Here is a 26,445-nt window from a genome sequence, read left to right as displayed (position 1 = left end):
GCCATAAATCCCTCCTACTGGATGGGAGAATGTTGAGGAAATATAGCAAGGAGAACCACACAAAATTCCCAGTGGAGTGGTCCTTCCTCACTTCCCTCTCTCCAGATTTTTCCACAGGAGGCCAACATTTGGCTCTGTCATTGAGTGATTGTTTATTGTACTCTGTATTCTTGCTCTGGAACTCAGCAGAGCATCAACATTTTAGGTAACATCCCCTTGCACTTGGAGTTTAATTAAAAAGTCTGTAGTTTTATAAACCTACTTAGTGCCAAAGACATTAGATTGCCTGTAAATATTATTTCCCCTTTATAAGTAAACAATAAATATTTGCACACGTTTACAAAGAAACAATAGTTTTCACATCGCTCCATGTTTTTTAGACTGAACAGTGGAAGCATTAATTTTGTTAACTCCAGTAATTCATTAGACTGCTGTCCATCTATTTGTAAAAGTCTTGCAGAATTAGGGTGACCAGATGTCCTGATTGTAAAGGCACAGACCTGATTTGGGGGGCTTTTTCTTATATAGGCACCTATTACCCTTCGCCCCCATTCTGATTTTTTACACTTGCTATCTGATCACCCTATGTAGAATTCATGAAGTGAATTCATAAGAGTGATGATCACTTTATTCAGCTAATTTTATAATGTCTCAAATCTGGCTGCTATACAAATGTTTGCACTGGAAGTAAGCTGTCATTTGTGCAGGGAGCCCAAAGACTATAGTAGCTGTATACAAATAACAAAAGAGGTTTTAATGTAGCTTGCCTGCAAAAGTCTGTCATATTTAAGACTTTGCACCTGCCCTGTGATGTTGGTGGCTGAAGTAGATAGTAGCAGTTTCAGTTTTGCAAGGCTTTATCGGTTGCTAACAGACAGCTCTTCAAGAGGAAGGAAGTACAAGACCTGAGGACAAGAAACAAACAACCCCCCCACCATAACCACCAAGTTTCCAGGAACACTTGTTGATCTTCTTGCCAGGCAGGGCAAGTCTGTCTTTTAGACCAGATGTCAGTCGTCAGATCAGCAGTTAGGCTAGACACTAAACATTTTTAATTGGTAGATTTTAAAACACAAGACCAAGAGATCGTTCTTTTAATGTGAACTGTACATGTTAAGTTACGGTAGCTGCTTTAATTAGGGATGTGGCTTTAAATACAAAAGTACTTCCTCTAGTGTCTTTTTTTTTTTAATAGCTGGAAGTAATTTTTGGTTCTTTAAAAAATACAAATGCAAACCACAGCCAGTTGCCATGGTTACTACTGTATGCTAATGTGAATAGCTTATTTCACATTCTTAAACCTATAGGATTGGGGAAGCATAATTATTCTGGTCTATCACTGTTTCCCCTTTAGCAAGGCCACCATCCTTCTACTGCGAAGAAAGAATGTTGTAATTAGCCCAGAGTGCACAGCAGAACAGAGATCTTCGAGGTAGTGGTGGTGGCTGTGTCACTGTATTATTTAAGCAGCTTTAAGACCTAACCTACACTTGAGGCAAAACAGGTAAGAACTGAGCTCTACCATGCTTGTTTGATTGTGTAAGTTGACATGAGAATTATGGAAAACTCTACTAAGCTTTAGTAAGTAATTCTGGAAGTAAGTAATTCTGGACTGTTTGTATTGACTGGAACTTTGTCATTTCGCATCTTGGTGATTTATATTAACTGATTGAAGATTTTAATAATAATATATTATAGAGACAAGAAATTGGCACTATCTGTTTAGAAAGGAAACTTTTTTTGATGTGAAGACTATAACTAACTATAAACTTATATTCATTTTTATATCAGAACTGAAAATTTTACTTGTGGATAATCTGTTTAAATTATATTTTCCAAATACTATTTGCAAATGAAGTCCTGCAAATAGTATTTGGAAATACTATTTCCTGTTCCTGGAAATAGTTCCTGTTCCTGTGGGCAGAACCAGGCACCCATGCAGAATCCATTTGGGGTTCTGGACAGGCATTGGGGCCGCCTGCGTGATCTGATTGAAGGATCCCGGCTTAAAACAAACAAGCAAGAAACCATTTTGGTAACTTTTTCTCTGAGCTTTATTTTTGTCTCCCTTGTATCTTACTTCTCTCAAACTCTCCAAGCAAGTGTTCTGATGTGTTTAAGCTGATGTGCTGACTGTTTCACAATAGTTTCCACTTTTACTACTTAGTAGTAGTATTTGAAGTATAGTTTTATATTTAGGATGAGAACATAGCTGCCTTGAGGTATTATTATAGGGTTATTTTATTCCTCCTGTTCATAATGGGGTTAAATCCTGCTCACCATTCATTTTGACCCTAATGATTAAGTGGCAAGAATAAGGTAAGCAGGAGTTGATATGAGATGTAGATACTGTTCCAAGTACATTTGTAAAATCTAATATAAATTAAAAAGACATTAATCCCTTGGCACCTGAGCTCCTGATTTCCTGGTATGAAATATTTCACTGCCAATGAATGTCCCACTAGGGTTTGGTGATTAAATACTGTGTTGGAATGAAGCCAGAGTCCACCTGGGCTGAACTCTTGCACTTCTCATGATGGGAAGTCAAATGAAATGGAAGTGGACCCCCTGTTTCTGACAGCTGAATTCCAGCACTAATTAAAGAATAATAAAGAAATCACCTTCACAGAGAACCCAAAGGATATAGTGTATAGCATAATTATGCACTATAATATTGACAGGGTGCACTTTGCTCATTTATGTGCTTGTAGACTAGTGGACATTTGTCTAAATATTTTACTACTTTAAAAAAAATTCATTACTGTTTGCCAACAGTTACTTGCAGATTCAGTGTAAGTCATTTAGATATCTAAGAATCTGCTTTATGGATGCTGGTCAGACATTGCTGAAAATCAAATCTTAATTGTCATAGTTAACTCTTTAAGTTGAATAGGTTTGTAAAGAGATAATCAGTGTAGACACCTCAGCACTGGCGTCATGTAAGAAAAACATGGGCAATGAAGTATTTAAATTGTAAACTCTTTGGAATAGGAACCTTGTCTTGTCTTTCTAAAGCTCCTAGTATTCTCTTGTAGGATAAAAAGTAAAGAATTAAAAATGAGGTGAGTCATGTGTTCTTATACCAGTTTGTAATAAAAGTGTGCAGGACTGCATTGAAGTAGACCGAGAGACAGGGATGGAAGAAGGATACAAAGGCGGTGGTTAGTCATCATGGGGCATTAAAGGGGAGTGAGCAAAAAGACACATGAGTAGAGTGGTAAGCTGGAGCAGAATAGTTGCCAACTTTAGAGATGTTGGCAATAAGATGGCATACCCATCTTAGTTACATCTAACAACTAGATATTTCTTGATTTATATTAATATGTAGATGAAACAACAAATGACAGTCAAATGTTCTACCCAGATTTCATATTGTAGAAATGAGACCAATTAGTTTACTTCAAAATAATGCATCCAAAAGGTGAGAAAACTGCCTCAGTTTCTAGACAAAGGGTAATTATGGTATATAAAAAAATAGGGCACAGATCTAAATTAAGCTTCTTCAAGACACAGGTATAAACAGGTGTTGTAACTTAGTTGGAAGCATGCAGTTAGCAAGGTTTTTTCCTCAAGTGATTACGTCAGCTTTTATAATAAGGACATCAAATAAACAGAAAGTAACAGAAAACTCCCCAATTAAGCTTTCAAGTTCTAGGACCCTTGGTGTAGTGCCTGACCTTCCTGAAAGCATTCTGCTTCCAAGCAGCTGCTCTGATAGACCTTCATCAGAGCACCTGTGAAAGGGAATTAAACTGAGGTTAACTGATTATGCCCGTGCAACCTGTCACAAGGAGTAAACTAGTACACATCAAAAATCTAAAGGAAAGAAGCAAAGATGAATTATCAGTATTAGTGACAGGACCTACAACAGAAGGTAAACTCTTAAGAGACCAGAAGGAAATAGGATTGGTTGAACAGATCCTGTTATTGGTCTGCGAGAATCAATACAGCAGAATTCCTAATCAAAACTGAAGAGAGTGAGGTAACAAGGAATATATGGGAAAATAAGGAGACAACCTATTGAGTACCACTGAGAAAAAAACAGAACCACCAAGTCCTGCTAATTTAATCAGAGAAAGTAGCAAACCTCTTTGACTTGTGCAAAGAGATTGAACAAAAGTACCAGGAGGAAGTTGTTTTACACAATGATTTAAAAATTTCAAAAAATCACAAAGGGTTAAGATATGCAAATAAATAAAAAATGTATTAAACAGCTGCTGAGTTACCAAGAGAGGAACCATTCTTTTCCATTTATAAGGTTGTATGAAAATATGCTCAGGTCAATTGGATCTGAGTTATAATCAGCACTGGTCAGAATGAGGAAAGGAAATGCTCATGTTCAAAGGGAAAGTCAAGGCTGAGATGGGCAAGTCGTAGGTGACATACAAGGCAGAGGAGCCAGCTTCTCCAGCTCATTTGGTGGAAAACTTTTCTAAGGATGAAGCAAGTCATCAACAGCAATAGAAAGGGGTAAATCAAAATGAGATTGTTGTGGGCTTTCAAAGTTTGAGACCTAATATACTCACTATGCCCTACGGGTACTTTGTTCTAATCTCTATTTTTCTTATGACTTATCCATGGATAGTCCCTGGGAGATACCTCTGGATCCAGTTCTTTTTTCCTCAAGCAAAACAATATCAATATTAATACTTGTAGCTAAGACCAAAACAATTGGTCACTGGCATCCCAAACTGAAGAAAAGGGACAGAGATGAAAATAAATGTATGGCCCTGAAAATGGGAGATTGCTCTGTGAAAGGAATTCATCAGGGCACCACTGCATGATCCACAAGTGGTAACAGTATCCAGCTAAGTGTGTTGCTGTGATAACCAATCACTTCAAGTCAACAGAATCCAGCATGGGGTTAAAATTCAGAATAGCAGGAATAGAGGAATGATCAAAATGCAGAATAAAAATAATCAAACATCACACAATACAGGTGACAAAGTCATTCAGAAAGCTATTCATCAAATTCTTCCAAATAAAAGGAGTATAGGATGGCTGGTACAATAAAGCGCAAAAATGCAGGGGAAAATGTGGAAACGTATCCACTACATGTTATAATAGCTGAATTGGTCTAAGGTAATGACCTGAACCTTCAGCCAGAAGTAAGGAGCAGACCAACATAACCTACAATGATATTAAGGACTGTTAATGACTTAAACCAGCAAAACTAGAAAAATCTGCGTTAAAGCAGCCACTTTGATGGCGGTTTCTGCCTAAAATAGATATTGCTGCAGTCTCAGAATATTATAATATAAATTCTGATGTGAGATTTAGTCATTTTTGAGGTTTGCAATTTACATGCATCAACAGTGTTAATTTTGTTCTGTTTTTCTTTATTTTAAAGAAACAAAGTTTAGGAAATCAAATTCTCTGCCTTTCCAAGACTTGCCATAACCATACATGATAAGTTTACTTATAAAGTATTTCCTCTCCCCCACTCGCTACAAAGATCATTCTAATAAAATAATGCACTATACATATGTCTTTAAGTGTATACACACTTATTTTTATATATATTTGATAAATGACTAGACAACTTCCTACAAAAATGGAAAGTAATAGACAAATTAAATAACATTAAAACAATGATCATATAATTAAAGCCTTTACATTTTAAATATGCAAGGCATTATAAAATATACAAATTATGACCCTGATTCATAAAGCACTTGACACACTTTATGTGCATGTGCTTAAGTGCTTTGCTGAATCAATGATTGCATAAGTTTATGCATTTAAACCATTATGGGATACTTTTGTTTTGTTTTTACAAAAAACACTCACCCCCTGAAAATCCACTAAAGATCTCCACTGTGTAGGGCCTGATTCTGATCATTGACAGTTTTGTCATAGACTTCATTAGAAGTAAGATCAGACCTAAAGTGGACCTTAATATGGCCCTGCTGATTTTTAAATCCATGAATGGTAAGGAACCTACCAATACTAAAGACCTCTGCACTCTGACTCCACCTTTTGTCTTTGACTAATTGGCCTATCATTTAGTTGAGTGACACAGATTGTAGAGATACAGAAAATGTTACTGTACTGGCTATAAGGTAAATGTTTTCTAAACTGTTCCCAGGGGGCAAAGGCAGAAATTAAGTTGGAAAATTGGGAGAAAAAAAGGATTCTTTTTAAAAGTAAGTTTAAAAAAAATATTTCTATGTATCCATTTAAAATGACTCAGTCGCAATCAGTAAACAGTTGCAATACTCCTATTGACTTGAAGGGTTGCACCCTTACTGTGTGTTGGTAAAATATGACAGTACACAGCTTTGTGAAACAGAATGCTGTCGTATTTTAAACCACTTGGGGCTAGACAGTGTCTGACTTTGTGCAAGTACATAGAGTTTGAAAGGTTCACAAGGAGAATGATGCCATGGTGAGGTTTAAGTTAATTTGTTGGGCCCCAATAGCCCAGGTTCTAGTTTGGATACCTTAGGTGCTGGAGTAATCCTTGGGGTATTTAGTCGGTAGCTGTGGCAGGGCTTATCTGCTTCTTCCATGGTCAGTGGCGAAGAATGAAGTTGTAGCTTTTTTGGTAATAAACTGATTCTCTGGTGGCATAGTCAAACTAATTCTGCAGTAACTAAGACTGATCTATTCAGGAAAATCCTTGTGCAAATGTGGAGATCTGATTACATCAACTGGACTCTGCATAGGAACAGGGACCAGCCACATAGATTGCTGTGTCAGGGCCTTTACTAGAAATGGTCAAATGGCAATATTCATCAAATGAATAATTTTTTGAAATTCAGGAAATGTTTCAAATACAACATTAGAGGAGTAATTGCTTTCATTATTCATCTTATTTACTTTTTACTCAAGCATGAGGTCATGGCACCATTGCACTATTTCCTGAAACCTAGGTGCAGTGTATTGACACTTGTAGGTAGTATTACTCTACAATATCATACAAGATCACTGTAAAGATTATTTTCCCTTATCTAATGTGCTGTTCCCTACCCCAGTATTACCTGCACTTGTTCAACACCTAACTAAGATCCAGTGGCCGAGAAATAGAAGCATATACAGTGCTCTTTATTCACACTGAGGAAGGATCACAAGAACTCTTCGTGGAAAAACAAAAATTCACCTTCACCTTGACTCTAGTTCTGGAGTGGGGTGACCATTTTTCCTGTTTCACTGAATGTGGAAAGAAATGTTTGTTTTATCTCATTAGAATTACATTGTCGAGTTGGGGGGCAGGAGGGAAGGTTGTGTGTAAACCCAAACAGACCAACATAAAATGGATTTAAAAAACATCATAAGTACAAACTGAATTTAAAACTACAGGCCAAATCAAAGTTGATAATGACTGGTAATTTAAGGGAGAAATTGGGCTTTTTGCTGGAGTTTTTTTATTTTCTTCCAGAATTATTAAAAGGGTTGGATCCTGGTACACACTATGAATTAGAAAGTGTCTGTAGTGGAGTACAATAAGGCTAAGGGTGTGATTATTTAAACAAACAGAAATTTTTTGAGCCCTGGAAAAATACAGTGAAATGTTCCCGAGACTAGGAAAAAAGGATACAATCTACAACATCTGCCATTTTTAAAGTTTTTCTTGTTGACAGCATCTGTAAGGTTGGGAATATTTTACATTATTTGTTTGTGCAAAAAAATGTTGCATACTTGCAGTGGGTACTCACACATACATTTCCTGTAAATTTGCAGAGCTGAAGCCAATTGGTTGCAACAGAAGGACAGTCTTTTGCAGACACGGTGCCTGCGCTTAACTAATCACATTGGTACACTGTACAGTGAATTTTAAGTAGCAGCACTTTACAAAGCCGGGTAAAGTCTGAGAGCTTGGTTATATTCTGCATCTAACCTTCAGTTTAACCTTGCAGCCTGATCCTCACTAAGCCGTTGAGAATCTTTTAAAAAAGGGCTTTACTCATTGTCTGAACAGACGGTCCATCGGAACAGTACTGTGCATGTCACATCTTCACTCCAGTTCAGAGGTTATAATGTTTTACATATAAAATGGAATATACCAACACTAGCTCTTAGGGGATGTTTTTTATCCAGATACCTTTCTATACCACATTTGTGTGACTGTTCTGCCAAGTAATGCCAGTCTGCAGTGGCCCACGGGTCTGCATTTGGGTCAGTCCCTAGTGTTTCACGAAGGCAAAACGCTGCAGCAGCACGAAAGCGTTTTTTTTTCCTTCCCCCTTTGCATTCTTAAGGCTCGACAAGTACGCCCAGTGCTTCCTGGTAGGGTTTGCTGAATGGGGGAGGGGCGGTGCAGGCAGCGACGGAAACCAGACATTAGAGATAGGAGTCTGCACAGCTAGATGCAACAGTCTTTTCCCTGCAGCTGAGTGAGTTGTGGCTATCATCATGCTTCTGTGACAAGGAACTGACAAGGTCACTTTTCCAGTCTTTTGTCATCGTGTGATAATGAATCCCACAATGCCTTGGGCAATCTGTCCACAGTCTGGTTGCCTCTGAAAAAAAGATGTGAGAGGTAAGTTTCCATTTCCACAGTGTCTCTCTCTTTTAAATACAGTCTTCCTATTTATGTATATATTTTCGCTGTGCAAAATGTAGCTGGCTGAATGAGGAAGTGAGATTAGGCTTTCACTGACTTTCAGTTTATCAGGCGGGGGCTGGGTTACCACGGTTTATGGTTTCATATCACACACCATCTATAGCTAAACAGAAAGCAGTGGGTCGCAGTTGCAGTTCTGCTTAAAGCAGCCTCTTCCTGTGAGTGTTCTGCACGCCCTGTCAGATCGCAGGGGGGTTTGCAGTCCTCAAAAAAGACAGAAGAAGAAGAAAAAAAAAAGGCGGGGGAGGAGGAAGAGAGAGAATAGGAAAAAACAAACAAACAGGTGCAGATAAAGTGTCATAATCGCTTAATGATCTTTGTTTGAAGGGAACACAAGAGGGAACAGCAGGGGCTCCTAATCGCTTGCAAAGATTTTTCAGAGGGAAACATTCTCATCACTTCTTCTCAGTCTGTCCTCTAGCTTGGTTTTCATATGGGCCAAATATGTTCAGGGAAAGGTTAATTCTCTGCCTACTGCACATAAATTACGCATGACATATTTAGCTGTGTTTCCTTATATGGAGAGTGGTGTATTTCAGTACAGTATGTCTTTTGCCAAGTTTGCAGGGTGGAGGACGCCCTGCATAAGAGGTTCTTTTTATTTATTTATTTATTTATTCTGTTTTGTAGTGCGTCACTCAAACTGTAAGAAAAGTGAGTGCGCACACTGGTGAACAGGAGCTAAAGTTCGGTTTGCATCGTATCCATTCACTAAGTGTGAAATAAACTTAAAAAAACTACTTTGATTTTGATGTTCATTCAAAGAAGGAAATAATGAGTCTTGATTTCTGGAATTTGTTAAGATTAGCACTATGCCATAAGGAAATATTTTGATACAAAATTCTGTAACAGTAGCAATGTGGTGCTGATTCAGTTTAATTTTTTACCTTCTAACTAGTTTACTGTCATTTGGGCATAGAGAATCTAATGGAACCAACTTATACTTTGAAGTTCTCAAGTCCCATTGAAAATAATGGTGCTTCTAAATTGTAAATTAAACAGTTACATCGTTTGGTCTACCAGAACTGAAATGGTAGGAATAGCTGAAAAGTTCAGTAACTGTGTGTTTTAGTATATAGGTACATGCATATAAGTGCACATTATATCTATACAGCAACATATTAATATATATAGCAGGCCTGCACAACTCATAAAGCAGCGAGGGCCACATTACTCCAAAGAAAACAGCTGACGGCCGAAACCTCCCAGCCCTGCGGAAACACCCCCCACCCCAGGACCTCTCGGCCCGCGGAAACACCCCACCCCAGCACTGCCCAGCCCTGCAGAAACAAACCCTCCTTCCTCAGCACCACCCTACCAAAACAGAAGGAAGGTTGAGGGGGGGAGGTGATACTTGATTTTAAATCAACCAGGGGCTCCCAGCTGAAGAGGTGGCTGGGAGCTGTCAGGGGCAAATTAAAGGGCTCGGGGCTCAGGCTGCTGGGGGAACCCGGAACTTTGCAGGGCTGGGGCAGGAATTTAGAGTGTCCAGAGCTCCTGCCACTGAGGGGAGCCTGAGCTCTTTAAATCCCAGCCCCAGCCCCAGCCCATCCGCTAGAGCCGCCACTGGGATTCAAAGGACTCTGGGATGCCCCTGGTGGCGGTGAGCCCTAAGCCCTTTAAATCTCAGCCGCTCCGGAAATCTCTGCGGGTAGCCCAGAGCCTTTGAATCCCGGCCGCGGCTGGCTGGAATTTAAAGGGCTCTGGGCTCCCCGCCTCTGGGGGCAGCTCAGAGCCTTTTGAATCCCTACCGCGGCTGGGATTTAAAGGGCTCAGGGCTCCTCACCGCTGCCAGCAGCCCAGAGCCTTTTGAATCCCGGCAGCGGATGAGATTTAAAGGGCTCAGGACTCCCTGCCGCTGCCAGCAGCCCAGAGCTCTATGAATCCCGGCCGCGGCTGAGATTTAAAGGGCTCAGGGCTCCCCCGGCTGGGCAGCACAGAGCCCTTTGATTTCCAGCAGCGGCTGAGATTTAAAGGGCTCAGGGCTCCCCGCGGCTGCGGGCAGCTCAGAGCCTTTTGAATCCCGGCCGCGGCTGGGATTTAAAGGGCTCTGTTCTGCCCGCAGCTGCGGGCAGCTCAGAGTCTTTTGAGTTCCGGCTGTGGCTGGGATTTAAAGGGCTCTGTTCTGCCCACAGCGGCAGGGAGCCCAGATTTCTTTAAATCTCAGCTGCGGCCGGGATTCATAGGGCTCTGGGCTGCCTGCGACTGCCGGCAGCCCAGAGCCCTTTGATTCCCCACCACGGGCCACACAGTGAGCCTCTGCGGGCCATATGTTGTGCAGGCCTGATATATAGTGTGCATATGTAATACAATGTATGTATATAAACTCATGCGCACCTAAATGTCCTGGTCATATTTAATATATACATGTATGTATGTATACATATAAAATTATTATAATCTTTTGAAAATTATCGGGTAAAGAAAAACTTAGATCTATCCAAATTATTTCTAGAACATCTGTCAGTGCAATATATGCCAACATAATGGATAAAGGAAAATCAGTTGACATAATTTATTAGGACTTTCAGAAGAAAATCTTTCACACATCTCAAGGGGCTACTAAGGAAATTAAAGTCATAGGGTAGGAGGGAAAGTATTGTTGCAGATTTGAAACTATCTCAGAGGTGGAAAAAAATTGGAATAAATGGTCAGTTTTCAACATGGCAAAAGGTAAACCATTGCTTGTTTCAAGGTTACATACTAGGGCTATGGCAGTTCTATATATTATTAGTGACCTGTAAATTAGTAAATGACACAATTTAGGAAAGACTAGAGAAAACTGTGAAGAACTTCAGAGGAATTTAATAAATCTAGGTGAATGGACTGCGCATTGGCAGATGAAATTCAGCATGGTATTGTTAAATGTACATTGAAAGGAACAATTTGAATCATTCACACACTTTGAGGTTCTAGATTAACCATAACGACTTTGGCTCAAGACCTGAAGGTTACTGGGGACAGCCTTTGGATGAAAGCCTTTGTTCAGTATACAGAGATTGTTTTTTGACCAACAAAACAAAATATTAGGATGTATAAATAATGGGCTAGAAATATGATAATGGCATTTTATATTAATCAATGATGCACCTTCACCAGGAATTGTGTATTTGGTCCTGGCCACTTTACCCCAAAATCATGTAACAGAAGCAGGAGAGGCAAGTGACAGACAAATGACTGGAGGCACAGAGAGACTTCTGTGTGAGGACAGAGTGAAAAGATTCAGTATGTTCACTTTCGATGGAAGATTAGTAAGAGAGGACATGATACAAAATAATGAATGAAATAGGGAAGGTAAATTGGGTTTTCCTTTCCTGGGAACATGAGAAGAAATAATCATTGAAATGGAAAAATTGATAAACGGAAACCCTCTTTTTACACAATAATAATTAACCCATGGAACTTATTCCTGCAAGATATGATTGAGGCCGAGAGGTTAGTAGAATTCAGAAAAAAATGAGATACTTCTGTAGATGATGAGGACTTACACAGCTACATTTGATAGAAAAAAATCTCCTGTTTTTAGAAGGATTTGGAAGAAACTTCACCTATGAGCAGGTTATTGGGATTTATTTGCGTTTTCTGTCTAGTACTGGTCACTGTCGGAGATAGGGTTCAGCACTGGGCATTCTATTGGTATGAAACAGTATGACAATTCCCATGTTTTTTGTAGATGACAGTGAAAAGTAAACTGTATCAAGTGAATAACTGCTTCTGCTGCCATTTAAACCAATGGCAGAGCTCCTGACTTCAGTAGAAGTAAGACTGGACCCTATCACATTTGAAAAAACAAAACAAAACAGTGTCAGGCTAATCCCTTAAGAGCAAAATATATAAGCACATGCATTATATATGCACTGAATTGATGGTAAATCTGTGCACTCAATCTCAGCAAACGCAAAACCCAAAGTAAATGTTTATGTGATTATTGTTTATTTATTTGTTTGTTTATTTTTATGGTAGCATCTACAATAGGTTAGGCACCTTTGCAGACAGACACACAGATAACAAAGCTTGGTCCCTCCTCCAAGGAGCTTCCAGTCTAAGAACAGAAAGACAAACAAGTAGACAGGTTAGAAGAAAATGAAACAACAAATAACATTATACACTGTGTAGTTGTAGCCGTGTTGATCCCAAGATATTGGAGAGACAAGGTGGGTAAGGGAAAATCTTTTACTGGACCTCACCACCTTGTTTCCCTAACAAATAAAGTTATCATTATATGCACTGTAGTCTGTATGGCAGAAATGGGTCTTAAGGAGCACATGTGTTAAGGATGATTGTCTTTTACTAAGAAGCAGATGAGTTGGTGGTTAGGGAAGGAGAATTATGTGGGGGTTGGAAGTCTAGGACAAAATCCACTCCTAATCCATAGGTGAGGCATAGGGAAATGCAACAGCTCATGGCAGAAACTGTGCTTTTTGGGGAAGTTTTGTGGTCTGTATTATATAGGAGTCTGGACTAGATGATCATAATGGTCCCTTCTGGCCCTGGAATCCATGAAACTCTATGGTTGCTAAAACAGCCTCTAGGCTGGAAGAGAGGGTGTGGTCCCTATACACCTCTGTGGGTGTGAAATTCTTGATGTAGTCCTATGTGGGGTATAGGATCATGTCTAAGAGGTGAATATAGCTGAACTGCTTAGTAATAGTGGCCATAATATAATTAAATTTAACATATCTGAAGGGTAAAATACAAAAGAAATCCATCACAGTAGCATTTAACTTAAAAAAGGGGACTACATAAAAATGAGGCTAGTTAAATGGAAATTAAAAGAAACAGAAGTAAAATGCCTGCAAGCTGCATGGAAACTTTTTAAAAACACCATAATAGAGGCTCAAATTAAATATAAACCCATAGGAGGAGAGGATATTCTTGATTTAGTCCTAAGTGGAGCACAGGATCTGGTCCAAGAGGTAGATATAGCTGAACTGCTTGGTAATAGTGACCATAATATAATAAAATTTAACAAACTTGTGGGGAGGAAAACACCAAAGAAGCTCATCACAACAGCAGTTAACTTCAAAAAGGGGAACTACACAAAGTGAGGAAGCTAGTTAAACAGAAATTAAAAGGTACAGTCCCAAAACTGAAATGCCTGCAAGCTACATGGAAACTTTTTAAAAACACCAGAGAGGCTCAGATTAAATGAGTACCTCATATTAAAAAAAAATCAGAGGACCAAAAAATGCCATCATGGCTAAATAACAGAGTAAAAGAGGCAGTTAGAGATAAAAAGACATCCTTTAAAAATTGGAAGTCAAATCCTAAATTGAAATGAGCATAAACTCTGCCAAATCAAATGTAAAAGTATAATTAGGCAGGCCAAAAAAAATAATTTGAAGACCTAGCAAAAGATACAAAGACTAACAGCAGTTGTTTGAAGTACATCAGAAGCAGGAAACCTGCTAAATAATCAGTGGGGGTCAATGGATGATCTATGTGCTAAAAGAGCACTGAAGGAAGACAAAGCTGTTGTGCAGAAGCTAAATGAATTCTTTGCATTGGTCTTTATTGCAGAAGATGTGGTGAAGATTCGCACACCTGAGCCCTTCTTTTTAGGTGACAGATCTGAGGAACTGTCCCAGATTGAGCTCTCCATAGAAGAGGCTTTGAAAAAATTGATCAGTTAAAAAGTAATGTCACCAGATGATATTCACTGAAGAGTTCTGAAGGAACTCACGTATGAAATTGCAGAACTACTAATTGTGGTATATAACCTATTTCTTAAATCAGCCTCTGTACCAGATGACTGGAGGAGACTGATTTTTTTTTTTAAAACAGCTCCAGAGGCAATCCTAGATATTACAGGCCAGTAAACCTAATTTCAGCGCTAGGCAAACTGGTTGAAACGATATTAAAGAACAGAATTATCAGAAACATAGATGAACGTGATATGTTGCAGAAGAGTCAACACAGCTTTTGTAAAGGGAAATTATGTCTCACCAATCTATTAAGAATTCCTTGAGGGGGTCAACAAACGTGGACAAGTGGAGATAGTACAATTGGACTTTCAGAAAGCCTTTGATAAGGTCTCTTATTAAAGGCTCTTAAGTAAAGTAAGGAATCATGGGGTAAGATGGAAGGTCAAAGGTTAGGAATAAATGGTCAGTTTTCACAGTGGAGCGAGGTAAATAGTGGAGTCCCCCAGAGATCAGTACTGTGGTCTGTGCTGTTCAGCATATTCATAAATGATCTGGAAAAGGGGGTAAAGAGTGAGGTAGCAAAGTTTGCAGATAAGGCAAAAAGACTCAAGCTAGTTAAATCCAAAACAGATTGCGAAAAGTTACAAAGGGATCTCACGAAAGTGGGTGACCGGGCAGCAAAATGACAAATGAAATCCAATATTGATAAGTGCAAAGTGATGCACATAGGAAAACATAATCCCACTTATACATATAAAATGATGGGGTCTAAATTAGTTGTTACCATTCAAGAAAGAAATCTTGGAGTTATTGTGTATAGATCTTTGAAAACATCTGCTCAATGTGCATCAGCAATCAAAAAAACTAATGTTAAGAACTATTATGAGAGGGAGAGAAAATAAGAGAACATATCATAATGCCAGTATATAAATCCATGGCATGCCCACACCTTGAGTACTGCATGCACTTCTGGTTACCCCATTCCCAAAAAAGATAATTAGAATTGGAAAAAGTACAGAGAAAACAACAAAAATGATTAAGGATATGGAACAGCTTCCATAAGAGGAGAGATTAAAAAGACTAGGACTGTTCAGCTTGGAAAAGAGACAACTAAGGGGGCATATGACAGAGGTCTAGAAAATCGTGAATGTTGTGGAGAAAGTGAGTAGGGAAGTGTTATTTACCCCTTTACATAACAAGAATCAGGGGTCACCCGGTGAAATTAACAGGCAGCAGGTTTAAACCAAACAAAAGAAAGTACTTCTTCACACAATCAGTCAACCTGTGGAATTTGTTGCCAAAGGATGTTGTGAAGGCCGAAACTGTAACGGGAGTAAAAAAAGAAATAGATGATAAGTTAATGGAGGATAGGTCCATCAATGACTATTAGTCATGTTGATTCAGGGTTGCAACTTGATGTTCCAGGTGTCCCTAAACCTCTGAAACTGGGACTGGACCACAGGAGTGAATGACTTGATAATTGCCCAGTTCTGTTAATTCACTCTGAAGCATCTGGCAGTGGCCACTGTCAGAAGACAGGATACTGGGCTAGATGGATCATTGGTCTGACCCAGTATGACTGTTCTTATGTTCTTATAGTAGTTTGTGACCAGTATAAGAGTGACCACAGTGGCAACATTGCTGCCTTTTCTCGAGTCATCCGCAGAAATCCCTCTTCATAAAAATCTCTCTCCGCACCTTCCATAGAGGTGTTCTAGAGTCCAGCAGTACCACATTTGGGAAGTGCAGAGACTCCTTTCACTCCTGTTTTGACAGCTGTATTCTCCCATATAATGCAAAGTCAGCAGTCTCTCATCTTATCATTGTGTATTTGTGCCTATTTCCAGCTAAACTTGGGAAACTTGAACAGTAAAATTTGTAAAAAAAAAAAAGAAAATATATATATTTTTGTAGCTGACAAATAATTCAGGCTTAATTTGGTTTTCATTTCAGTGAAAGATTCAAATTGGTTTTTATTTTGCCTTTTATTTTTCTCTTAAATGATAACAATTTGTTACTCAGGTAAATTAGAGACCCTCCACAACTAGAAATTCTCCATGTTATCCTGTTTTGAGTCTGTTTTTAATTTTGTCCAGTTTTGTAGCTATAGGCAATAACACACAAAAAAGTGCAGTTCACTGTGTGATCACTAACTAACATTGAATAGTAATTAATATAAAAATCAAGCTGCAACCTAGCCATTATTCTGCCTAGTGTAGCAAGAGCAAGGACTGAATCAGCAAGGAGGCTGGATTCCCTTTTCATCTCCTACATATTGAGCCCACACTGACTGGTATTGGGAGGCTGCTTGTATTTCTACTGACTCTTGTAGTACATGTTCTGTGAATAAATTGGGGGCGTTACACCCTTCCATCTTGCATACCTTTCACAAGCTTTTAAAAATGTCACCCTTTGTGGAGGAAGGGAGGGCCATGTTTACATGCACTTAATATTATTCAGTGGAATCCATCCTGCAGAGCAGGGAACTTTAACTGGACTGATAAGGCCCTGGGACTTCAGGTAGTCTGCGTTAGTAGTTTTGCAGTAGCACTCTCTATTAATGCTTCAAGGCTTGCTCGCTCACTTGCACTTTAGATCCATGGAACTTAGAAGCTTTTAAAAGTAAACTTGATCTACAGGAAAAGGGGATTGATGTTTGCTAAATATGTGCTTCATGTTAGACAATCCTCCAAGGAACATTGATCTGTGAGAATGTTACTCAGAGGGGCCTCTGAAAGTCCAGGAAAAACAGGGTTTATGGACTAAAAAATACTAATCCACAGAAAGGAGAGGCGGGCAAGATGTAGTTTATTGTCTGCAGCCAGAAGGAGAATAATTAAAGAGAGCTCCATGTTTTCTTGTTTTGTATGAGGCTATAGCAGCCAGTATACAGGCTGAACACCTCCTATTCTCTGTTTTTATTTGCTTACAAGTACTGCTTGAGTTCTGCTTCTGGATAGTTAATACAGAGATGGTAATAACACAGGAAAGACCTATAATTAGGAGGATGAGACTTTACACCTCTGGATGACCAGAATAGTGTATGATTGCTACTTAGGAGCTCTGAGGAGAAACTACAACTGTCATACTCCTAAAAGAGCCAAAGCCAAGACAATCATATTAATTAGTATAAAAATAGACCTTGCAGTAAATATTCATTCTCTTCAAAGGCTTAATATTAAAAAATTCCTTTGCTTTATGTATATTTTAATGAAAATGCTCTGAAGATTGCTGTAAAGAAATAATGTTACTGTTAGCAAAGGCCGGTGCATTGTGATAAAACTGGGGAGAAGTCCTTCCTTTTTTAAAAAGATCTTCTGTGATCTCTAGATGTTATCCAGATTGATCCAATTTTATTTAGTACTGTATATTTTCACTCCTATAGTACAGTGCCATTATAGTATAATATCAAAGTATGGGTCTAATCTCACAAATCTCTTACTTCTTCTGAGTAAAGGGTCAGTGGAAAGGACATAATGAAATTGTATCTATGCATGTGTTATGCACTCAGATACTGTAGTGAAGCCTTTCTGTCTATTAGAGAGGGAAGTCTGAGCTACAAGAATTGGATTGCAAAGTACTAAGATATTCAGATCCAGGATTTTGATTTGCCCAATTATAGAGGTAATAATGGTTAGCCATGACATTTGGTTTCCGTAACCAGGCACAGATTCATATCCTCTCTCCCTACCCAGGTCAACCATGTTCAGATCCAGGATTTTACATGCCATCTCCTATGTTAGTGGCTAGAGGGATGACTAAGCTTCCCTTGCTTACATGGCTGCTCACGTTACTGCTCCGTGGGGACCATAGAGACTGCTCACTGGTTCTCATTGATAAGACACATTTTAAAGTTATTTTTCTAAGTAATTCAATAAGAAAAACAACATGAAAAGAACATTTTCTTTCTATTTGGGCCATGATTACTTACCGAAGGCATAAGGATGTGTCTTCTCTTTTATTGCCATCTTCATGACATTTGGCATCTGTTCTGCCACCAATATATGAGTATTACTCCATTAGTGTCAATGGGAGTTTGTGCATTTAGTAAGGGGAAGAGCTGAGCCCATTACTGCTATATTTGGTTTGTGATGCAACTTTTAACATATGCCTAGTTGGTAAAGGATTATAAATTGAAGAGGCGAGGATTTTGGCACGACATGTCATCCAGGAGTTTAGTTTCTGTTTTTGTGTATTAAAATAAATGACTACTAGCGCTTGCCCTGGTATCAAACTTCTTTTACCATCAGTAATCTGCACAGGACATCTCATTATTCAACATTTTGTTTAAATACTAAGGAAACTGACTAATCTGTTTTTAAAATGTGTGCTGGTTAATGCTGGTAATGTTTTTCTGCTGTTCCCTGAGGCATCTCTGAAATGTTCATTCATGTTTTCAAAAGAAGCTGTCTTATTACACAACATATGTCTGTGACAACTGTCAAACAAACCCAACCATTTCAATTATATATGGTTCTATAGCATCAGTGATTCTGGGCATATATGGCTCCCCTTGAAGTCAATGTACATTAGGCCATTAGTGGATAGTTTCTGTGAGTCCATGTATTTATTTGGTTATTGTTGTAATTGTTCAGTGTACATCAAACTCATGATAAAATACAGGGAAGTATCAGGAGAATTATTTTTCCACTGAGGCTTCTATATCTCTGAAATATTCCCTCAAATTATGTTATTTACTACATTATCACTACAGAAGATTGCCCGTAAAGACTAACTTTAGTGCAGCAAGCTGGGACAACTGTATCTCTAAAAAAAGATAAAGTTAATAGCTTCCCATATATATAAATGCAATATTTCACGCTCAGTATAAAACACAAATAAATAAATAAATTAGTGTTACTGTTCTAATTATAGGTTGTTTTCAATGGGATGATTGCTACTTGGTCTTAATTCAAAACATCATTAGCAAATTTAAGAGATAAAAACATTTCTAATGTCATTAAAATGTTAAGTAACTTTACTGTAAGATTAGTGTAGGGCTGGATTAACCCTTCCTGAATTTAAAAACAAAACAAAACAAAAAAGTCCTGCAGAAGTAAGGAAAAAGAGGGGCAAAAATTGAGGACCATAGAGTGGAGAGGGCTATATGACTGCCAGCCGTCTGTTGTACATCCTCACATATATTAGCAGTCACTGAGATGCTTCTTCAGTCTAGTCACTCACAGTCTCAGGCCCTGGCAGTACTGATTCCTCAGGAGCCATGTTGTTACTGGTCAAATCACCCACAACTTCGCACTAGCAGCTCTGAAGAGAATGCCTCAAAGTTAATGCTATGTCTGTATGCATATGCAAGTGGTCAGCTGGGGACTATGCAGTGGAGGCTGGATAATTCTTAGCTACTCACTTTAAACCCCTACTCCTAAAGTCTTCTGGAGACTGATCTTCATGGTACATCTGTCGATGGCAGGAGTGGGCAATGCAACAGTGGCAGCATTCTACCTCCTTTCCTGCTTTCAAGAGGATTTCACCTTGAGTTGTGTCTCCTCTTTATGGGATTTGGGGGAATTTTGTGCCGTAGGGTGGCCTGATCCTATGAGATTTGCATGGCTGTACCCTTACGTTCTCACAGAAGGTCTCTAAAGGCAGTGGAGTTATCATCTGTTCATACAGATATGTTTTATGGTTGAGCCCTTAATAGCCAGTTTAAACAATCTTAATTCTTCTGACTGTTGAAGCTCTTAGTCATTGCCAGAGAAGCGTAAAGGTGCCTTAATGTAAATTAGAATTCAGCCCACATATCAATGAATTGTGTGTGTGTATGTATGTATATGTTTATGCATTTATATATTTGAGATTTCAAGCTTTGGTCTGTGATATACAGAAGGTCAGACTAGATGATTTGGTGCCCCCCCCGCCCCCGATAAGGGATTCATAGAAAATTAATATTGTGGGACGCTTCCAGTCAGGGCCGGCTTTAGGAACTGTGGGGCCCGATTCGAATACCCGGCGGCGGTCCGGGTCTTCGGCGGCACTTCGGCAGCAAGGGGTCCTTCACTCGCTCTGGACCCCCTGCCGTTGAAATGCCGCCAAAGATCCAGAGTGAGTGAAGGACCCCCCCACTGCTGAAGTGCTGCTGAAGACCCGGACCGCCGCCGGCTATGTAAAAAAAATAAAAAAATTAAAAAGGTGCCTAAGGTGCAGGGCCCTCTTAAGTGTGGGTGGGAAGGCCGATTCCAGGGAATTAGGGGAATTGGCCTAAAGCTGGCTCTGCCTCCAGTGTAAAAGCAAGCTAGACATAATTTTGTATTTGAATCAGAACCAATTTTAGCATCATAAATTACACAGTGCATTTGATTTAAATCATGATTTAAATCACTAGTCAGGAATACTTGATATAAGCATGAGTTTCTACATAAAAGTGCATTCTTGTTGGTTGTTATAATCTTAATACCTATTCTTCACAACTCGGAGATAGATGAGACCCAAACTGGATCTCTTTTATGGGCTGCTGCCATTATAGGTTTTCCCATCTAGTCAGAGAATGGTATGGTAGGTCTCAAATCAAGGAAGGCTATACTCCGAAAGATCTCAAGACTTCTGGAACATGCTGCTCATACTATTTCACTTTTGTTTCTGCTGCCAGTCCCTCCCTTCTCACATTTATCTCCAGACTTCTCCTCCTTGTCCAGTTCTATTCTGCCCCCAGCAACCTTCTATTCATTGAACTTTCTGAAACTTGGCACTTTTAGAGAGAGGTAAGGGACTGACGCTATGTACACAAATTTGCAGAGTGACAGTAGGGTTGAGGTCCGTTATTTCTCACCTCTATGCACTATTTATTTATTTTAAAACATTTTTGCTGTTAACAAGCATATTATCTCTGGAGACACAAATCCACAGTCTGAGAACTGCAAAACTAAGCATCTCTGATGGTATCTTCTAGACCAGGAGTCAGCAGCCTTTCAGAAGTGGTGTGCTGGGTCTTCATTTATTCACTCTGATTTAAGGTTTCACGTGCCAGTAATACATTTTAAAGTTTTTAGAAGGTCTCTTTCTGTAAGTCTATAATCTAGAACTAAACTATTGTTGTATGTAAAGTAAATAAGGTTTTAAAATGTTTAAGAAGCTTCATTTAAAATTAAATTAAAATGCAGAGCCCCCAGACCGGTGGCCAGGACCCAGGCAGTGTGAGTGCCACTGAAAATCAGCCGTAAATTGTCTACCCCTGTTCTAGAATGAGCATTGAGTCCCATTGGGTAGATAGAAAAATTAACCTAAATAATATATGCAGAAAATGTGGAACCCCATACAATTGGGTTCTTAATCCATGAACCATTGGAACTCATTTACAAAACTTGTCTTAAATATTACATGAATATATTGTCTCATACTATAGAATTAGAATTTATAATCCCTATTCCATGATGAGATCTCTTTGAGCTATAATGTATCTTAATTAAAACTATCTTTAGTTTTTCTCCTCAAAAAGCATTTTAGCAAAAAAATCCTATTTAAATTTAAAAAAATCTGTTTTTAAATTTTTTTTTAAATCACTGATTTTTATCCACCCTGATAAATTAGTATTGGAAAGCCTAAAATCTGTATTTTATACAGCTGTGCAGTTTAAAATGTGAAATGCATTATGAATCCTGAAAGTACTTGGGTGCCATACTGATGGTATTTATTACATCCATTCATTTATTCAGACAGTAGTGATGCTTTTCTTAGGTGTATGGATGGTAATTTACATTTGAAAATGTTAAATATTTTTTTCTGTTAGAAGCGATATGAATGCATTGTTGTTGTCTGGCAGCGTGAGAAGCTTCGGTTGCAAAAGGACCCTTTCCCTCCCCCACCCCCTCAGCATTTATAGTTGGGTTCTGGTAAAAGTGTATCAGTTACAGTTTAATACACAAAATGAAGTTTTTTAACAGAATATGCACTGATTTTTTCTTTTAACTTACTACCTCACGTTTTCTATATCTTGTAATAAGAAGTTTAGATTTCATGTGCCAAAAGATTAATAGACTTAGCAGGCCTGTTTATTAAGCTTAGTGATAATAATGTAATAAGTCAAGAAATGGTCACAGATCATTTGGTGAAGCAAAATATGCATCAGAGTTGAATTCAGAGCAGGCATTTTGTGAAAGACAAATCAAATGTTATAAATAACATTCCCTGACTTTGTTAGCTAATCATACGTTCATGTGGTCTGCAGTGCTTGAATAGGAAGTTCAGAAGATTCATAGTGCGCTCGATATGCATTTAATATAGTGAAGATAACTAGCAAAAGTGTTCTATCGGTTAAACACATGTGCAAGTCCAAGTGGTATAGGAATTCACATGACTGGCTTAGGACCATACGTAGCCCTTAGTTTTTGCATTAGGCCAGCTCCTGAACTTCATAAAGTCATTATGGAGTAATCCTGAGGCCCTTAGTCAGACAAGTTGTCATTGACCTTGGTAGTTCTATATATTTGTATTCTGTTATGGGCTTCAGAGGAGTTTGCCTGATTTTAAAAAGTGAGTAAAACAAGTTATGATTTGCATTCATTATCTGAACAGGTAAGAATATTTACTAAGGAAAAAGCTTTACTTAGAGGGTAAAACTTCCACAAGCTTCCCTGGGAGCAGGATTGGGCCTAGAGCCTAAAAATGGACCGTATTCTAAATCCTGGAAAGTATGCACATGCTGCTTAACCTTAAGCTTGTGAGTAGACTTCAGTGGCACTACACACATTAACAATTAATAATTAATCACTTAATTAAGTGCCTGGCTGTCGGGGCTCAGAGCGCTCAGCATCTTGCAGATTCAAGCCCTAAAATTGTTCATGATAATTTCTGTCAGAAATTAATAAAAACATATAGACTACAAAGGTTTTGAAAACAGTCCATGGAGTATCAACGACTTCATAAAACATAGGCTAAATGCAGATGATTGCTTCAGAACATAAAAGTTTTACAGTGTCTGATGTCTTCTTGCATCACAGTCCAAAATTAAACTTCAAGATCTAGAATAATAAAGTAGCAATAATTCAGTCAAGAGATCCAATCATGTGTGGTAACTGACTAAAAGGTTTATTTCAAACCCTACTTAAATAAACTTTTAACGTGGGGTTATTCAGCGAAGCGCTGGTCTTTGAAAGGGACAGCAGTTCAACTATAGTTTAGGGTATTAAATAGAATGAATTTCATAGACTCAGTTATACAGATCACCAGATTAACAATCTAATTTTGTAGAGTTTAGCAAAATTGACACTATTTCTCAAGAGATGTAATACTAAGTCATGAGATATAGCACTTCTTGCTGAGAGAGAGGTTATCCTCTAAGTTCTGAGTCCTCAAGGCTTTCATTTCAAATATCTGATTGCACATTCTGTGTGTGTGTGTGTGAGTGTGTGTGTGTGAGAGAGAGAGAGAGAGAGAGAGACCAGTTGTGGCTCTATAGTTAAGAATAACGAGCTTTTCACTTAAAGCAAGTGAAAAGCTCAACACTATAGGATGCATGAAAATACATCTTTGTATCCTCAAAATTATAGCACTTGCTCTTTGAGAATAAAATGAATTTTCTGAGAATATACAAGTACATCTGTTAGTTTGTTTACAAGTTAAAATTAATTAGAGGTTAGTTAATTAAAGATTGGTTAAAATTAATTAAAGATTTAAGAAGTGTAGCACATGGTATCAGATCTTTGTTTGTCCCTAATGATCTTAAGAATGGAACAACAGAAACTCTTCAAACTTCCCATATGGTTAGAATTCAAAAATAAAAAATTGTGCCTAGGGTATGTTGAAGAATCTGTTTAGGATTACTGGTCATTTTTCCCATTATGTTTTTATAACTGAAAGATTTTCCTTCAGCACAAGCTGAGGAATAAGTCTACCACAGAGAATTTTACAAAGAGCTGACCTTTTTAAAATATAGCTACCATCTTCCGTTGTTCTCAGTGGGACTAAGGCATAGGCTATTGTTAGCAAAGATGGCCATTGTCTCTGTTCACCCATTCCATGGGGTCTTTCTCTGTTTCCTGACAACAGTAGGGCCCATCATCTTCCCTAAGGGACCTTAGCTTCACTTTTATTGGGAACTATGGGAAGCAGTGACCATTTTGAAAGAGGGTATCCTAACCGAGGTAGTTTATAGCTTCAGTCCCATTGAGAACAATACAGTAGAACAATACAGTAGAACCATACAGTATGAACAGCTCAGGAATGGAGGTTTTTCATAACTCTGAAATATTTGTAACTCTGAATAAAACATTATAGTTGTTCTTTTAAAAGTTTACAACTGAACATTGACTTAATACAGCTTTGAAACTTGACTATGCAAAGGAAAAATGCTGCTTTCCCTTTATTTTTTCAGTAGTTTATGTTTAACACAGTACTGTCTTGTAACTGTTTTTTGTTTGTTTGTTTTTTAATTTCTGCTGCCTGATTGTATACTTCTGGTTCCAAATGAGTTGTGGGGTTAACTGGTCAGTTTGTAACTCTGGTGTTCATAACTCTGAGGTTCTGCTATATGATGATGTTGGCAATTTAAAAAGAAGGCAGTCCTTTGTGAATTATCTGAGGTGCTACCAAGGTGGAGGAGAAAGCTATTTTCCCTGTTTGGGAGTTCTGAAGAGAAACTGCACTTCCCTGCTGCTCCCTCTCCCCACTGCTGGTAGTCTGTGAAATTTTCTACTCTTCTCACCCCACGCTGGAGCTATTATCTGTGAGAGAACAGGGGATATCTCCATCTGAGTCATAAGAGGAGAAGCTGGGACTCTGACTGTCCCCCTGCAGCTGTTCTGATCTCCTGCTTGTGGTGTCATCAGAGCTTTAGTCTCCCAACCACTCATTCAACCAGGAAATGAACTAAAGATTGAAGAATGAGAAACTCTTTCAGAATTGACTAGCATATAAAAATTAACCCAAATTGGGGCTTCACTTTAAGGGAGGCTTCACTTTCCTTACACATGTGTGTGTGCTCCATACTTAAAGGTGATTTTGTTTTTAATCTGGACTACTTTATGGAGGTGGAGGAATATGAATATAGAAATGAGTGCTCAGTAACACCATTTATAAATAATTCTAGCTTAATGTATTAACAGTAGCGCTGTCTTTGCTATGAGGCAATACAGTGATGCCTGTTTCAGAATAAAATATGCATTTCTTTTAAAACCCAAATAAATTGCTTTAGAAAGAAAAGAAGTTTGCTTTATTAATTGGGTCTAGATGCATCACAGTCTTCTAAAGTCTTTAAATTCCATTTTTCCCAGGGGTACCATAGAGTGCTATTCAAGCTTCAGAAGCTTGGTGAACCAGGCAGATTTGTCAAGTTTTCCAAGTAGATTGCCAAGCTCGAGGCAACAGTAATTAGGCCTGGGCTCACCTTAAAAATATATGCTACCATTCTAACATTTTGTTGAATATTCAGCTTACGGATTTGGTTATAATGGCCTCTTAGATTTAAGTTCTATTCAGAAAGTTTACACCACTCATTTTCATTGATGAGTGCCTTGGCATTTGTCTGATGACATGCACTCACAGTCTGAAACTTACACTGGCTATTTCAGGCAAGGTACCACTTTACCCATGCCATTCAGTTTCCAGGGAACAGAAGTCCAAATACAGTGATAAACACAGAATGATTTACTTATGAGAATAAGTAAATAGCAGTGTTTTGCCTAGGGATATATGAATCTGCAAGGAAATAAATTTTTCAAGTATTTGGATGTCTACACAGAATTCTTTCTTTTTTATAGTTAGCTTTAAAAAAAAATCTTCTTTTATACATAACCTTGTAGGGAAAATCCTGCAACCCGTAGCACTTACTCAAGCTAAACTCAGGCTGAGTTTAGGATTTCATTCATAGTGCAATGAAAAATAAATGGCAGTGAATCAGTGACAGTAATAAGATAGTATATGCTATAGGTAAAAAAAAAAAAAAACACCTGGCAAATCAAAGAAGAGATTAGTGTTTGCTGGTTCTAAATGAACATTCTTAGTTTGTATCTCCACTGAAGGAAAGACCACCATTGACTCCTATGGATGTTGGATCAAACACCCATATTTTATAAATAGCCTACCACGCTATAATAAGAAAACTTTTTTTTTAATAAATGCACCATTATTCTTTTTTCTGGAAGAAATAGAGGACTTATTTCTGATCTTTGTTTTTTTTTTAAAATAGTGAAGGCAAAAATTAAAGAGTCAGACCCTTTCGTTACTGTTGTTTTGTAAGTACGGTGGTATTGGCAGAATCAGTGCTTAGTACAAGATGCGAGATAG

General features: G+C 38.4%; 1 protein-coding gene across 17 annotated transcripts in view; it reads left to right on the top strand.

The window, feature by feature from the left end:
- Positions 1-1,001: 1,001 nt before the first annotated feature.
- The window catches only part of MBNL1 (muscleblind like splicing regulator 1), a 194,155-nt gene continuing 168,711 nt past the window's right edge, over positions 1,002-26,445 (top strand). For 3 of the 17 annotated variants that reach the window (XM_030576425.1, XM_030576422.1, XM_030576420.1), the window contains exon 1: positions 8,241-8,482. The gene's annotated coding sequence lies outside the window, so the exon portion shown is untranslated. Of the gene's footprint in view, positions 1,505-8,236; positions 8,483-26,445 lie in introns of those variants that run through there. The other 14 variants (XM_030576430.1, XM_030576428.1, XM_030576424.1 and 11 more) reach the window with 9 other exon arrangements.

This window comes from Gopherus evgoodei, chromosome 9, assembly GCF_007399415.2.
Source record: "Gopherus evgoodei ecotype Sinaloan lineage chromosome 9, rGopEvg1_v1.p, whole genome shotgun sequence".
Taxonomy (NCBI): domain Eukaryota; kingdom Metazoa; phylum Chordata; order Testudines; family Testudinidae; genus Gopherus; species Gopherus evgoodei.
This window is presented reverse-complemented; position numbering and strand designations above follow the sequence as displayed.